A 14,060-nucleotide genomic window follows, 5' to 3' on the forward strand; every position below is an offset into this window, starting at 1 on the left:
TAGACCATTTTCATCCATTTGTAATGTTACAACATTACACATGTTTTAACAGCTTTTTTCCTTTATTTTGCCCTTTTATTCTGTTCTCATTTTTTTTCCCCTTCAAATGCAAACAAAATACCTAGAAGAAATCTTGTAAACAAAGGGTTTAAAAAGCAATCAAATTCAGACCCCTCACATTCAGGAAATGACTATAAGAATTCCAAAAGTCCTTCTTTTCCTCAATGTTTTCTTAAATACCTTATCACAAAACTCATCACCATCCATCAGCCAAACATGAGAAGTAATCAATTTCATATTAAATCTACTACTAGTAACTAATCTCAAACTCAATTTTAGTACTAGTAGGAAAGGTATGTATCCCAGACATTCTTTCTGATTCTCAATTGTGTTAATTTCAGCTTATTAGCTAACAACATTTATTACCTGTTGATATCATGTAAGTGATTCTTTGGTATCCTTTTGAATTAATTGTGTGAAAAGAGGACAAAACTGTGTCATAAAGTAAGAACACTGGATATGGATTATAAAAATTATTAGGAATGGTATTAACAATAAAACATGTTCTCCAAGTCTTGGTATGTGCCAGACACTAGGCTAACATTATTATATTTAGTGAATTTTAATTCTTATTCTGATATTTGTTAATTTTGTATATTTGAACATCTTTATTATTATTATTATTATTATTATTATTATTATTATTATTATTATTTGTTTTTTTGGCAGAGCCAGGTGAGACTTTATTCTGGGGGGAAAAAAAAAAACTTGGTTTGGCTTCTAGTCAGTGGCATGGGTAAAAGGCGGTTCCCCAGGCAGTAAACTCCCCCACCCCAAGAGCGAGCTGAGGACTGAGTGGGGCTGAGCTTCAGGTGTGCCTCCTGTGCCCTCCGCCCTCCTGTGCAGCTCCTTTCCTGCCAGCTCAGAGGATGGGAGGGACCGCAGCAGTCGTTCACTTGGGCAGGACATCAGATGACTCAGACATCAGCTTCCCATAGCTGGTCTCAATCTTCTTCACAGCCAACATCTTGGAGGAGCTGATGCTGGTGCGGCTGAAGGAGCTAGAGCTCCTGCCAGAGCCCAAGCTGGCCTGGAAGCCCATGCCATAGTTGAGGTTGCCATAAACTGAGCTCAGCCCACCTGAGTAGCTGCTGGTGGTCTTGGTATGGATACTCATGTTCTGCATGCCAGACTCCAGCCAGTTCTCCTCGTATTCCAGCAGCTTGCGGTAGGTGGCGATCTCCATGTCCAGGGCCAGTTTGACATCCATGAGCTCCTGGTATTCACGCAGCTGCCAGACCATGTCCTGCTTGGTGGTTCTCAGAGAAGCTTCCAGCTCAGCCACCTTGGCCTGATCATTCTTGACGGCCAGCTCACCACGCTGCTCGGCATCACTGATGGAGGCCTCCAGGGCAGCCCTCTGGCCTTTGAGGCCATCGATCTCAGCCTGGATGCGGCTGATGCTCTGGTTCATCTCAGAAATCTCTGTCTTCATGCAATGCAGGTCATCTCCGTGCTTCCCAGACAATGTCTGCAGCTCTTCATACTTGACATGGTACATGGTCTCAGCCTCAGCCTGGCTGCAGTTGGCGATCTCCTCATACTGGGCCTTGACCTTGGCAACGATGCTGTCCAGATCCAGGGAGTGGCTGTTGTCCACAGACAGGGACACAGATGTGTCAGAGATCTGGGACTGCAGCTCACAAATTTCCTCTTCATACAGCTGCCTGTAGAAGTTGATCTCATTAGTCAGCCCTTCCAGGTGGGACTCCAGCTCTACCTTATTCATGTAAGCTTCATCCGCATCCTTCTTGATGAGGACAAATTCATTCTCCATCTCTGTGCACTTGTTGATCTCATCCTTGTACTTATTTTTAAAGTCCTCCACCATCCTCTGCATGTTGCCAAACTCTGCCTCCAGTCTCAGTTTCTCCTGGGACAGTATTTCCAGCTGCCGCCGAAGGTTGTTGATGTAGTTCTCAAACATATTGTCCATGTTACTGTGAGTCATCTGCTGCTGCTGCTGGAGAGTCCACATGGTCTCCAGAATATTATTCTGCTGCTCTAGGCTCCTACCCGTATCAATGAAGGAAGCAAACTTGTTGTTGAGCGTCTTGATCTGCTCCTTCTCCTGGTTGCTTACGACCTGGATGTTGGGGTCCACCTCCAGCTTCAGGGGGCTCAGCAGGCTCTGCTTCACTTGGATGGCTTTGAAACCTTTAGCCAGATTCATGTTGGTGCCCAGGCCAACCTGGTAGGTGCTGCCTACCTGAGAAAAGGCTAAGGAGCTGATGCTGGGCCCATTCGAGTATGAGTGGCTGCTGAAGGCCCGAGGGCCAGAGGAGGACATCTTGTAGGTCATTTTCTGGGTCATCCTTGTGGACATGGTGTAGGCTCAAGTGGAAGCAAGGAGGCCAAACCAGACAGAGGTTCAAGAAGGTGCCAAAAAGCTGCTTCTGTATATTTGAACCTCTTAATATCTCTTATACTCATTCGCCTTCTATAAAAATGCTAAAATAATACCTCTCATTATGGGGTTGTTGTAATAATTAAATGAGATAAAAATGCAAAAGCTGAGTGTCTAATGTGAAATAGATGAATGTTAAGTGATCATTTTAAAGATGGCATCGAGAACTTAACCTTTATCAAATTGGAAAAAGAAAAAAAAATAATGGTCTGTCTATGGTTGTTTGTTTTATAAGGAAACATCTTTTTCTTTCAAATAACAGAAATGCTATTTCAAATAAAAACAAACAAATCTATCTGAGCAGACACAAAATGCATGTATTGTAAAATTCCATTTATAGGAAACATCCAGAATAGGTAAAGGAGCAGAAACATAAAGCAGACGAGGGTTGCCAGGGGTGGGAGGAGTGAGGAGTGAGTACTTTTGGTGCAGGGTTTCCTTTTGGGGTGATGAAACATTCTGCAACTGGACCTTCTGCTCCTAGATCAGGCCCAGCCCTGTGTCTGCACAGACCTCCATCAGGCAGAAATGAGATTCTCCTTCAGGGCTCAGGATAAAGCTGGGCAGAAGGCACCTCTCACACTATGTCCACCCAGCCAACCTTGATCTGGGGTGTGAATATGACCAGTCACCAGCAGGCTCCTGATCCTACCTCAGCCTGTTCCTGTGCTGGGCAGGTCCTCCCCAAGTGTATATCCTCCTTTCACACACACATTGGGAAGAATATAGGGATGCCCAAGCAGGATCACTGTGGTGGCCCGGCCTGAACTAGACCACCATGGATCTTTCCTTTTGGTGTCTGTGGGAAAAGAACCAGAGGCGAATGGACTGAGACCTTACCCAGCAACAGAAGATGCCATCACTGAGAGCTTTCATAAGGCCACAGCTGTGGGACACAAGAATGCAACAAAAGAACAGGTTACTCTCAAGTGTCTCCAGCCAAGTGGCTGCCTGGCTACCAGGGTTCCAAGTTGTGTTGGATTTCATTGTCAGGAAGTGATGCCATTGCCTGGTTCCTCTACCACTAGTGTCTCCTCACTTCCTGATGAAAGAGCCTAACACAACCTGGAAACCCAGTAGCCAGGCAGCCACATTCTAGAAAAGTCCCTACCCAACTCACTCAATGAAGGAAAATATGAAAACCAGGAGCAGAGGTTAGAAAGGGAGAGCAACCACAGTCATGAACTTACATGGTTAAGTACAGTACCTGCAGGAGCTATGAACATTGAGGAGCCTGGTTTCACTTGAGTAACTGAAGGGCTGGACCAATACAGGCTGTGTTTTACAAGTTTGAATATAATACCCTGTAGCTATAAAGAACAAGTTTTTTTTTTTGCTATTTAAGAATACAGGACACAGAGATATATCTACTTCTGGCCAAGATGGAGGCATAGACAGACATGCCGCGTCTTCCTCTACAACTAAGAAGAAACACAACTAACTCAAAACTAGAAACAACCAGAAGTACCAAAAAATAAGACTGCATGGAAGCCCAGCAAACAAAGATATAAAGAAGAAATACTCATCCAGAAGGTAGGAGGGGCGGAGCCAGGGTGGAGAGGACGTGGTGTGGTGGCAGCAGCAGTGGCAGCAGTGACAGGCTGGAAGAAAGCAGTTATATGTTTTGAAGTCAGAAGGAACACCTGGGGAGCATTCCCATCTCCTCACCAGACCTAGCAGCTCACGGTCCCAGCATTGGGGAAAATCAAGCCCCATTGCTTCTGACTGTGCAGACCAGTGGGGGTTAGGGTGGAGGCAGAAACTGCTGGTCTCTCATCAGAGTCCACTTGTTTGGAGGGCCTCCGTGGTCCTAGATCATCCGCAGACCCACCCACTCTGGGAACGATGGCCAGGGCAGCAGCTAGAAGGGCGCCAGTCCTGTGCAGAAGTGGAAGAGGTGCCTGGAAAAGGTACAAGTGCTGGGCAGGTGGCATTGTTCCCTCTTGGACCCTTCCCCCACATACAGTGCCACAACATGGTGAAACAGTTTGCCTTGTACTGACGAATCCCTAAGGATCTGCCCCTTAAAACATAACAGGAGCAACAGCTCTACCTGGGACATGGAAGCAAACAAATGCAGGAGCCTGTCAGAATGACAAAACAGAGAAGTATGGCCCACAAGGGGAAATGGATCAAGGTTCCAGTGGGAGAACTAAGCAACGAGGAGATAGCCAATCCAACAGATGAGGAGATAGGCAACCTAACAGATGAGAGTTCAAAACAGTGGTGATAAAGATGCTCACAGGCTTGACAGATAAGCTTGAGTATGGGAAGTGCATAAGAGAAGTGAAGGCTATGCTAAGTGAAACGAAGGAAAATCCATACAAAACCAATGGTAAAGGGAAGGACACTGAGCTTCAAATCAATGGTTTGGAACATAAGGAAGAAAAAAACAGTCAACCAGTGCAGAATAAGAAAGCAAGAATTTAAAAAATGTGGCTTCTTTGTGGTTCTGAATGGTGGTTGTTCTGTAGTTTAGTTGTAGTTTTGAGATGGTTTTACAAGGAGGTGAGTACTGCATTTACCTACACCACAATCTTCACCAGAGTGCTCATCTTTATTTCAAACAAATATATGCCCTCCTATATGATGGTTCAAATAAGATTTCATATGAAAAGTAAAGATTTTGCTACTTGAAATATTCTAATTATTATTCTATATATAAAAAATTTTCCATACTACAGGTATTGTGCTAAGGTACAAATCTTATATTACTGCCTTGATAAACAGGCTTAGCATCAGGGTTTGTTCAGGGAATCAACACCATAAGTGATAATAAATAATAGATTTATTATAGAGATTAGATCCTATACTACTATGAAACCTGGTGAAGAAATCTGTGTGAGATTGTTACCTATGAATTGTGTGTTGAGCTGAAGTCACTGTAGGTCAGCAGGATTGGCAGTAAGAAAGAAAAACTGGAGAGTGGGAAATACTGAAGCCCATGAGGACAACTGAACTCACATCTGTTTCTCATTGCCTTCAATCTTGACAACACACATGACCTGCAGAAGAACCCACTGTCTTACAGCATAAATCTATACACATTCTGGCTCAGGAGTCAGAAAAGCTGAAGGAGGAAAGTTCATGGTTCGCAATCAATATAGGGAAAACTTGTCTTTCCTACTATGAGAGTGTCCTGAGCCATGTGCATTAAAAAGGACTAGCTGCATATAGTCCATGTCACTGGCACCATTCACATATAGTTTGCAGCAAAGTATTAAGCCAGCACTCCAGTGGCCCACCTTGGTCAAGGCAGTAGTACATTGTGGCAGCCAGGGAACTGCCTGCAGTGTGGCAACCTCCCTTAGACAGCAATGAAGCAGTGATGGGCAGAGCGTGGTGATCGGTGGAATGTGTATTTGAACTTCACTAAGGTGGTTGATGCTGTCAAATACATCAGTGTATAAGGAATCCTATGAGAGACTGGCTGTCAGGGAAGTTTACACATCATTCTCTCACTTTATGAGAAAATCAGGAAAAGAGATGTAGCTGTGAGAGGGATATCAAATTCATTTACTGTGACTAAGAGTACAGGCCAAGGTGACAGCTCTCAGCCATTAATAGGATGCTGCGTTCCAGCAGCACTCCACACTACCATCAGGTACAATATTCCAGCAAAGAGGAATCATTTATTATGATTTTAGTTTTAGAAAAAAATGACAAATACCCTATGTTATGGATTATCCATAGAATAACCCCCCTGCAGATGTGGTTATGTTTAGGGGGAGGCAATATGGTATTTTTACCTTCAGTGCTCTAAAAATTATTATCTTTATGACTTTTTATAAACATAAGATGACAGGTTGCAGTGTATTTTACAATTTAGAGATTTCATTACAAGTTTATATCTGCAGTCCAGATCTCTCTCCCAGTGTCCAACTCCTCTAAAGAATATTCAAAATCAATGTGCACATTGAGTTCCACTTCTCCCCTTCCTGTTTTTTGAAATATGTACACCCAATTAAAAATTGAGTCCTATGGATTAATTTTTATCAATCATTTCATAATTTTTACTCTCTAACTCATGCCATATTACCTCTGACCTGTGAGAGCACAAGTCAGCAAACCAGACTGGAACCTTAATATGTGCAAGTTCCAGCTAAGTTTAAACACAGATTTTTCCTTGCTCTGAGCTCAGACTCTAGCTCTTATGCTTTGTGACTTTAATGTTCCATCATCCCCAGCAGGATTTTGTACCTATCCTTCAAGGACTAACCACCTGAGTGATGGGCAGCTCTTTGACCGTTGCTTGGCCGTTTCCCTCTTGGCTGGCTGATGTTTGTTTTCTCAGTGCTTAACAAGTATTCTGAAGTCCTCAGCTAGTGCCTCTGGACTGCAGCACTGTCTCCTAGGAAAAGATAACCTGGCTGACTTCTCTATTCCTCTTAACCTTCTCCCTGGAGATTCCACAGGTTCCAAATAACTCATAACACATTATGGGGAAATGGCTTTATTACAGACTTTTGACAAAAGTCAGGATCAGAAATCATGGATAAGTTGTTAAATGTGTTAGGCGATAGGCTATAAAGAAATTTGTTTTCCTTTGTGTTGGAAGGGGGTAGGCAGACATATTCTCAGACATCCTGTGCCTTAGCTGTACTTTCTCCCTAAGAAGCAGTCATCTCATATACCCAGGCTGACAACATGGTCTTACTGATCCTGACTTTGGACTGGAAGAAAATAGGCTGTTTCTCACATGTACTATTCAATGCAAACACATAGATTGTATAAATTCTTGCTGTATCATGCTGTCATGCCAAAGTAGAACATAACTGTTACACAGTAAGAATTGAACTTGTCGGGACTTGCAAGATCTTATATGGTAGAGAAAGTGTCACCCACATGCTGTGTGTCCCCATTAGGTTCTCTGGAGACCAAGAAGTTGCAATGAGATGTGATGCACCTTTCTCCTATATGTGGTTACCTCACTTCTGATTTGACTTTGTATGTATGACTCATTAAATCAGAAATGTAATCTTACAATGCACGAATGAGTAACTTTCTACTTTAAATCTAAAGTGTACTTAAGATGTTTCAGACATTCAGAAGGTGCCAAATAAATACCAGTTATTCAGTATGACCTTCAAGACTCTCCATAAAACAATTCTAACCTATATCTTCAGCCTCATCACCCACAACTCCTATGAGTGTTCAACTGAGCTGAGTTATGAGTTGGCATTGATTATCATCATCTTTTCACATCTGTGCCTGTGCTCTGCAGCTCTCCTGGTAGTCTCTCCTTATGCCTGCTTCCAAATTTCCAAGTCATTTCAAGTCTCATGTCAAAGTCACCTGTTTCACAAATCCTTGGGCTTTCTTCCCTAGTATGTGCTACCTCTCTTTTTGCTGAATTCTTATGGTGATTTATTAATATTGATGTTTTTACATTTTTATACTCCATCTTTTGCTTTTGTACTACCATCATGAGCTTCTTGCTAATTTCAACTAGGCTTTAAAATTTTAACATTCAGCATGGTCTCCTTTGGAAAACAAATGCATTGGCTGATTTAAATTGTATTTTTTCAAAAGGGAGAAAATATCTTTTAAAAAACTGTAGGAGCAGAAGCTTCAAAGTGAGGCCAACAGGAGTGGTTCACAAAAGTTAGTGGGCAAAACCAAAGGGAACTTTATTTATGAACTCCATGATAGGGTCAGGAAGTTGCATTTAACAAGCAACTGAAGTGATTCTGATGCAGGTGGTCTGAGTGCCACACTTCAAGAAGCGCTGCCAGAGAGAACACACAGTTGCTAGAGGGAGCAAAGGCAAGCGTTAGCCAAAGTGTGTAACAAACAATTATCTGTAATTTAAAACTTAACTAGTTCTGGCTAGGTAACTGGTCCAAATACAGAAGTGGTTAGCAATAAACAAGAAAAATCAAATGATTAAAAAAGTGCAGTGAAGGAAAATTATACTGAACAATTGTTCTACATGACTTGAGAAATATACATGCAAAACGTTTTTAGAAAAAATAAAATAAACTGTATAAAAATGATTCTGTTGGCTTTAAGAATAGGAGGCAGAAGTTTTATCATATAGATACTATGCAAGAAACTTACTTAGAAATAGTCAATACAAACATTAAATCATGTAATATCAATCTAGAGCTTACGACAAAGTACCATAAGCTAGAGAAAGAGTGAAAAATGTCGAAAACAATCAAATTTTCTGCTTGCAAAAAGGTATCTAACTGCACATAGACACTTGTCTTTAACCATGCCCTGAATTTCCATCACTCAAAATATATATTTATTTTAAAATAAAATGTATACTTATAGTACAAAATGTTACAAACAAATCCCCCCTTTTTTTTATGGCCAAAAGAACCACTGAGTAGAAATAAAATCACATTAATAACAATGCTTCCAATCTTGTTCCTACTTGCCTCTCTTGCAAAGAACTCCCATTCCCATGAAAAAGTCCTCTCCATCCTTCTGGGAGAATTCCAGAGGTGTCATATAGTCTCAGAAATAGATCCTATTTTATTATGCAGATGCGGAGTTACTTGGCAGCATCTGTGCCAATATATTTGCCAAGTTCCTATCATCTCTTGTCAGTCATAACTGAGTACCTCCTAGTCCACTAGATGTTGTAATCTCCTTCCACAGCCAAGTCATTGGCACCCTCAAGATGATAAATATCCAGGGTTATGGTGTTCTTTTGCAAAAAGAAGGCTGCTTCTACCTTCTTCAGTTCATACATTGAAGTGCACTCTGAATACTCTAGCTTAAGACTGACGTTTTACAGAATTTTCAGTCCTTTTTGCTTACAAAAATGTAATTTTCATGAAACTTAGATATAAACCCAAAGGTGGCTAGGCCTAGAAGCCACTATGAATTACACACATACCCACCACCTTTCCAAATGCCTACACACTCAGTGTATGTTGCTCTAAGAGCTTTCCATCTGTCATGTCAATAAACTTCTTTTGATTCTCCATTACCATCTTTGTCCAATTTCACTTATAGTCCAATAAAGACCACTGCTACTGAGGTAATAGTTATGCTTTGTTGTTATTAAAAAACCTTACATCTATAGTGAAAGCATGCTCAAATGGGAGGAAATGTTATACTGTTTAATATACAAAATATAGGCATCATACATATTAGAAGCTAGTTTTTCTTTTTCTTTCTTTTCTTTCTTTCTTTCTTTCTTTCTTTCTTTCTTTCTTTCTTCTTTCTTTCTTTCTTTCTTTCTTTCTTTCTTTCTTTCTTTCTTTCTTTCTTTCTTTCTTTCTTTCTTTCTTTCTTTCTTTCCTTCTTTCTTTCTGTCTAATCATAAGAGCTTGATCCAAAGACTGCTTTGTGAATACTTATACAGATTATATGTATAGTAAATGGCAGGAATAAAAGACTTTCTATAAGACTTAATCAAAGATTTCAAATTGGTAAATATTTTTGTTTGGTCTGCACAGTGATAATAACTTAAAAACAATTAATTGAGAAAAGCTTAGACAGTAAAAATAGTACTATCTTACATTTATTAAGTGCTTCTTTTGTAGGTCCTTACATGAACTTGACTCATTCAATCCTCACAAAATGCTGTGAGGTAGGCAGTACTGCAACACCTCACACTCCCCAGGATAATAGTCACAGTGTAGTCTTCAGAGCCCTTAATAAAGCACTATTTTGAACCTCATTTTCCATTGAGAACACTGAGGCACCAAATAGTTGAGTAACAGAAGAGTCACAGACTAGTAAGTGGCAGAGCCAGGACTCAAAGGCAGAGTTCTAGACTTCTAAAGCCTGCCCTGAGCTTCTAGAATCAGATTTCACATTACAACTCCTATTTCTGGCTCCTGTGGAAAAATCAGATTATCTGGCAACATTAGCCCTTCATTTTGTCATGACCCCAATGGGTTGGAGGGATGACAGCTGCTCTCCCAAGCCAGTACATGCACATAACTACTCAGCACAGTCCATTCTCTTGCGTCTCCCAAACGGGAAAGCCTTTCCCATTATCCTTGCCATGTTGCTTTTTTTCATAGTAGGGGTGAAGGGAAAGTAAAAGATTTCTTGAACCTTACGCACTCATGTCACTGCTGGCCCTGTGTAGATGTGAGCTTATACATCTAAAGCTAGGTTTACAAACTGAGACTTATACACTAACAACAAATCTCAGAATTATATCTGTAGCTACATAATTTAGAGTGTCATTTCAAGATTGTAGAATGCATAGATTTTGATCACAGGCTTTGGATTAGACAGACCCAATTTAAATAAGAGCTTCACCACCTACTAGTTACATGACTTGGGAATAATTAAATTTTAAGCTGAGAGCCTCAGTTTCTATACTACTCACTGTTTCTAATATATAAATAATATATGCAACCTATCCATACCTTTCAAATAAATAAATCATTAGATCATACAAATATAAATGAAACTTTATAGTGTTGAGTACTGCTAATTTTTGTTATTTTTTGTATTAACTCTTAGTTTCATGTTTCAGTTTTAGGTACATCAATAGGAAAAATAAAAATGGGTTGATATTAATCACTCAAAGTGATACATGCTGATGTTTTACCCTTGTGGCTTCTAATAAATTTTTTTCCTCAATCTATCAATGCTAACAGTAAATATCTTCCTATAAAGTTAGCAGAGATGTTTGGAAATTGCTACTGAAATCCTGGTCAATGACTTTATTCCTCTAACAACTAAGCTGACTTCAATTACTTGAATGCATTCTCTAACACAAGCCTTGAGAAAGTAATTACTTGTTTGGAAATATACTTGTTTTTTTACTGACAAAGCTTTTTCAAAACATGGGCGATACCCAAAATGAAACTATGGTATCCATGATTTTCTGATAATATGCATCTTTTTGTATTATAATGTTTGGATATTAAATTGCCACAATATTGGATCCTTGGGGCCTAATATTATTGAAGGCACAGGAAAGTGTTTTACAGAAAACAGATATCAAATAAATGCTTGCTCAAGAAACAAATGAATGGATAAATAAGTAATTGAATGCATAGCAGGAAGTTCTTTACATTCATACTCATTTTCATAAGATAACATATACAATCAATTTCAGCATCAAGATAGAAAGGAAAAAAACAGATTAAGTCATGGTCTCAGCCTTGCACCCCTTACTTCACTAGATTCGTTTCTTGAGATTTCAAAAAGTAAGCAATGAGATGCAAAGCTGGCTTTAGCTACTCCTTTGAGCTTATGATTTTCTAAAGGGAACATGAAGGGGCTTCCTAACTACCTCCATAAAATATACAAAGATTTCCTAAAGTTGAACTCAAAGGGGCATTTCTCATGGAAACTGGATATAAAATCAATCTCCAAATGGCTGCCCTATGCCACTGCATGGACCAGCAGCTATTTCCAGAGAATTCCTAGAATGTTTCAGGATCAAAGAATAGTGTGAAGCCAAGTTGCTTGAATGAGAAGCCAAGTTCCAGTGAAGCATTTAGTGAAAGCTTAGACTATCCCATTACTAAAAAAAAAAAAAAAAAAAAAATCAAAAATCCATAAATTCACAACTCAAAATATAAATTATATTCAGCAAAAGTAATTTCAGCAAATTATATTTTTATTAAATTCCTCAACACATGGCACTATGAGACTTCATTTTATTTTTCAGTAAATGTTGCTATTATTGACCCCAAAATACAGAAAGATTTGGTATGTTCTTATCTATAAGAAATGTCATCTGGCCAAGATGGAGGCTTAGACTGACACTCCTGGTCTCCCTCTACAACTAGGAAGGAAAACAACTACATCAAAACAAAAGATAACCAGAAATTCCAGAAAAGAAAACTACATGGAAGCCCAACGTATGAAGTTATAAAACAGCGGTGCTCATCTGGACGGGTACGAGGGGCGAAATCAGAACCGGAATGAAAAGTTTGGGCGGTGCTGTTTGCAGTAGCAGCGGTGAGAGAGGCAGGGGGAGCAATCGTGGCTGCAGTCGAACCCTGGCAGCTCGCGACCCCAATGCGGGAAAGGCAGTCCCCCCACTGCCTTGGATGGAAAGGCCCAGAGGGCAGGGGGATGGATCCCCGTCTCCCAGCAGAGAATAATGGCAGGAATCCATCTTGGACCCCTGCCCCATACAAAGCGCCACAAGCAGCGAAAATGGTCGGGATTGCCCCCAGTCGCCCAGTAGTGATGAGTACAGGGGGCTCTGCCACCTACAGCCTGCCCAGGAAGCAAAGCAAAACAGAAATCTGTCAAAATGAAGCAGTCAACGATTGAAATCCTGGTGACACAGCTCCAGGCAGCAGATGAGGAACCTGACAGATGAACAAATAGGAAACCTTTCAGAGGCTCAGTTCAGAGCTATTGTTATATGGTGGCTTACAGAATTAACAAAAGATTTGGAACAAGAAAGGAATGAAAGCCACTCATTCTAAAATGAACAAAAACACATACGAGACAAGTGGTGAGGAAATAAAATCCAGAGATCAAATCAACAAACCGGAACACAGAGAAGAAACAGTCAACCAGTGCGGAAAGAGGAAACAGAAAGTAAGGCAAGTGAGGAGAGGATCAGAAACCTCTGGGACAGCTATAAGAGATCAAACATTTGGATTATAGGATTGCCAGAGGGTGAAGAAAAACGAGAAATTAAAAAATTATGTGAAAAAATAATGAAGCAGAACTTCCTGAACTTTGAGAAGGAAATAGACTTACAGGTCTAGGAAGCACAGAGAGTCCCAGAAAAACTGGACCCATGGAGAAACACTCCAAGACACATTATAATCAAATTGTCAAAAATTAAAGATAAAGAGAGAATCTTAAAAGCAGCAAGAGAGAAGAAAAGAATCATGTTCAAAGGGGTCCCAATTAGACTATCAGCTGAGTTCTCAAGGGAGACCCTGCAGGCAAGAAGGGACTGGCAAGAAATATTCAAAGTAATGAAAATCAAAAACCTACAGCCACGAATACTCTATCCAGAAAAACTGTCATTCAGAATAGAAGGGCAGAGAAAGTGCTTCCAGCACAAAATAAAACTGAAGGAGTCCATTAGATCCAAACCACTATTATATGAGATGTTAAAAGGACTGGTTTAGAAGAAAGAGGATCAAAACTATGAACATTAAAATGAAAACTGCATCACAAGAACCAACAACAGAAGCTAGGGAATTGAAACAAAGGCAAACTAAATAGGCAACGAGAGTGGAAAAAGAACTGTAGGTATGGGGAACACACTGGGGGGAGGTCATCAGGGAGGGGGAAGGGGCGAGGGAGGGAGATGGTACAGGAATTGAGAAGCATAGTAGGAGGGAATGGAATAAACAGGAAGAGGTTGAGAAGAACTATATGCACAACCAATGGACATGGATTAAAGTGGGGGGACAAGTGGAGGGAGGGGGGTCACCGGGTGGAGGGGAGCAGAGGGAAGGGAAATTGGGACAACTGTAACAGCATAGTCAATAATATATATATCAAAAATCAGTAATTTAGAGAGAAAAAGCATACTCCCAAATATAGCTTGTGATTTGGTGATGGAAACTATAATAAAAATTTTAAATATTTCAATTAAAATTAATTAAGATGTATTAAAATATTAACAGAGAAAAAACAATTTTTTAAATAAAAGCCGTAAGGATTCTTTATTATTTTCTGAGAGATG

At 40.3% G+C, this 14,060-nt stretch overlaps 1 pseudogene; it reads right to left on the reverse strand.

Annotated features, from left to right (window-relative positions):
* Positions 1-952: 952 nt before the first annotated feature.
* LOC150016434 (keratin, type II cytoskeletal 8 pseudogene) lies at positions 953-2,386 on the reverse strand (annotated as a pseudogene).
* Between the last annotated feature and the right edge of the window lie 11,674 nt (positions 2,387-14,060).

This window comes from Furipterus horrens, unplaced genomic scaffold (genome assembly GCF_987537825.1).
Source record: "Furipterus horrens unplaced genomic scaffold, mFurHor1.1.pri manual_scaffold_3, whole genome shotgun sequence".
In the NCBI taxonomy this organism is placed as follows: Eukaryota; Metazoa; Chordata; class Mammalia; order Chiroptera; family Furipteridae; genus Furipterus; species Furipterus horrens.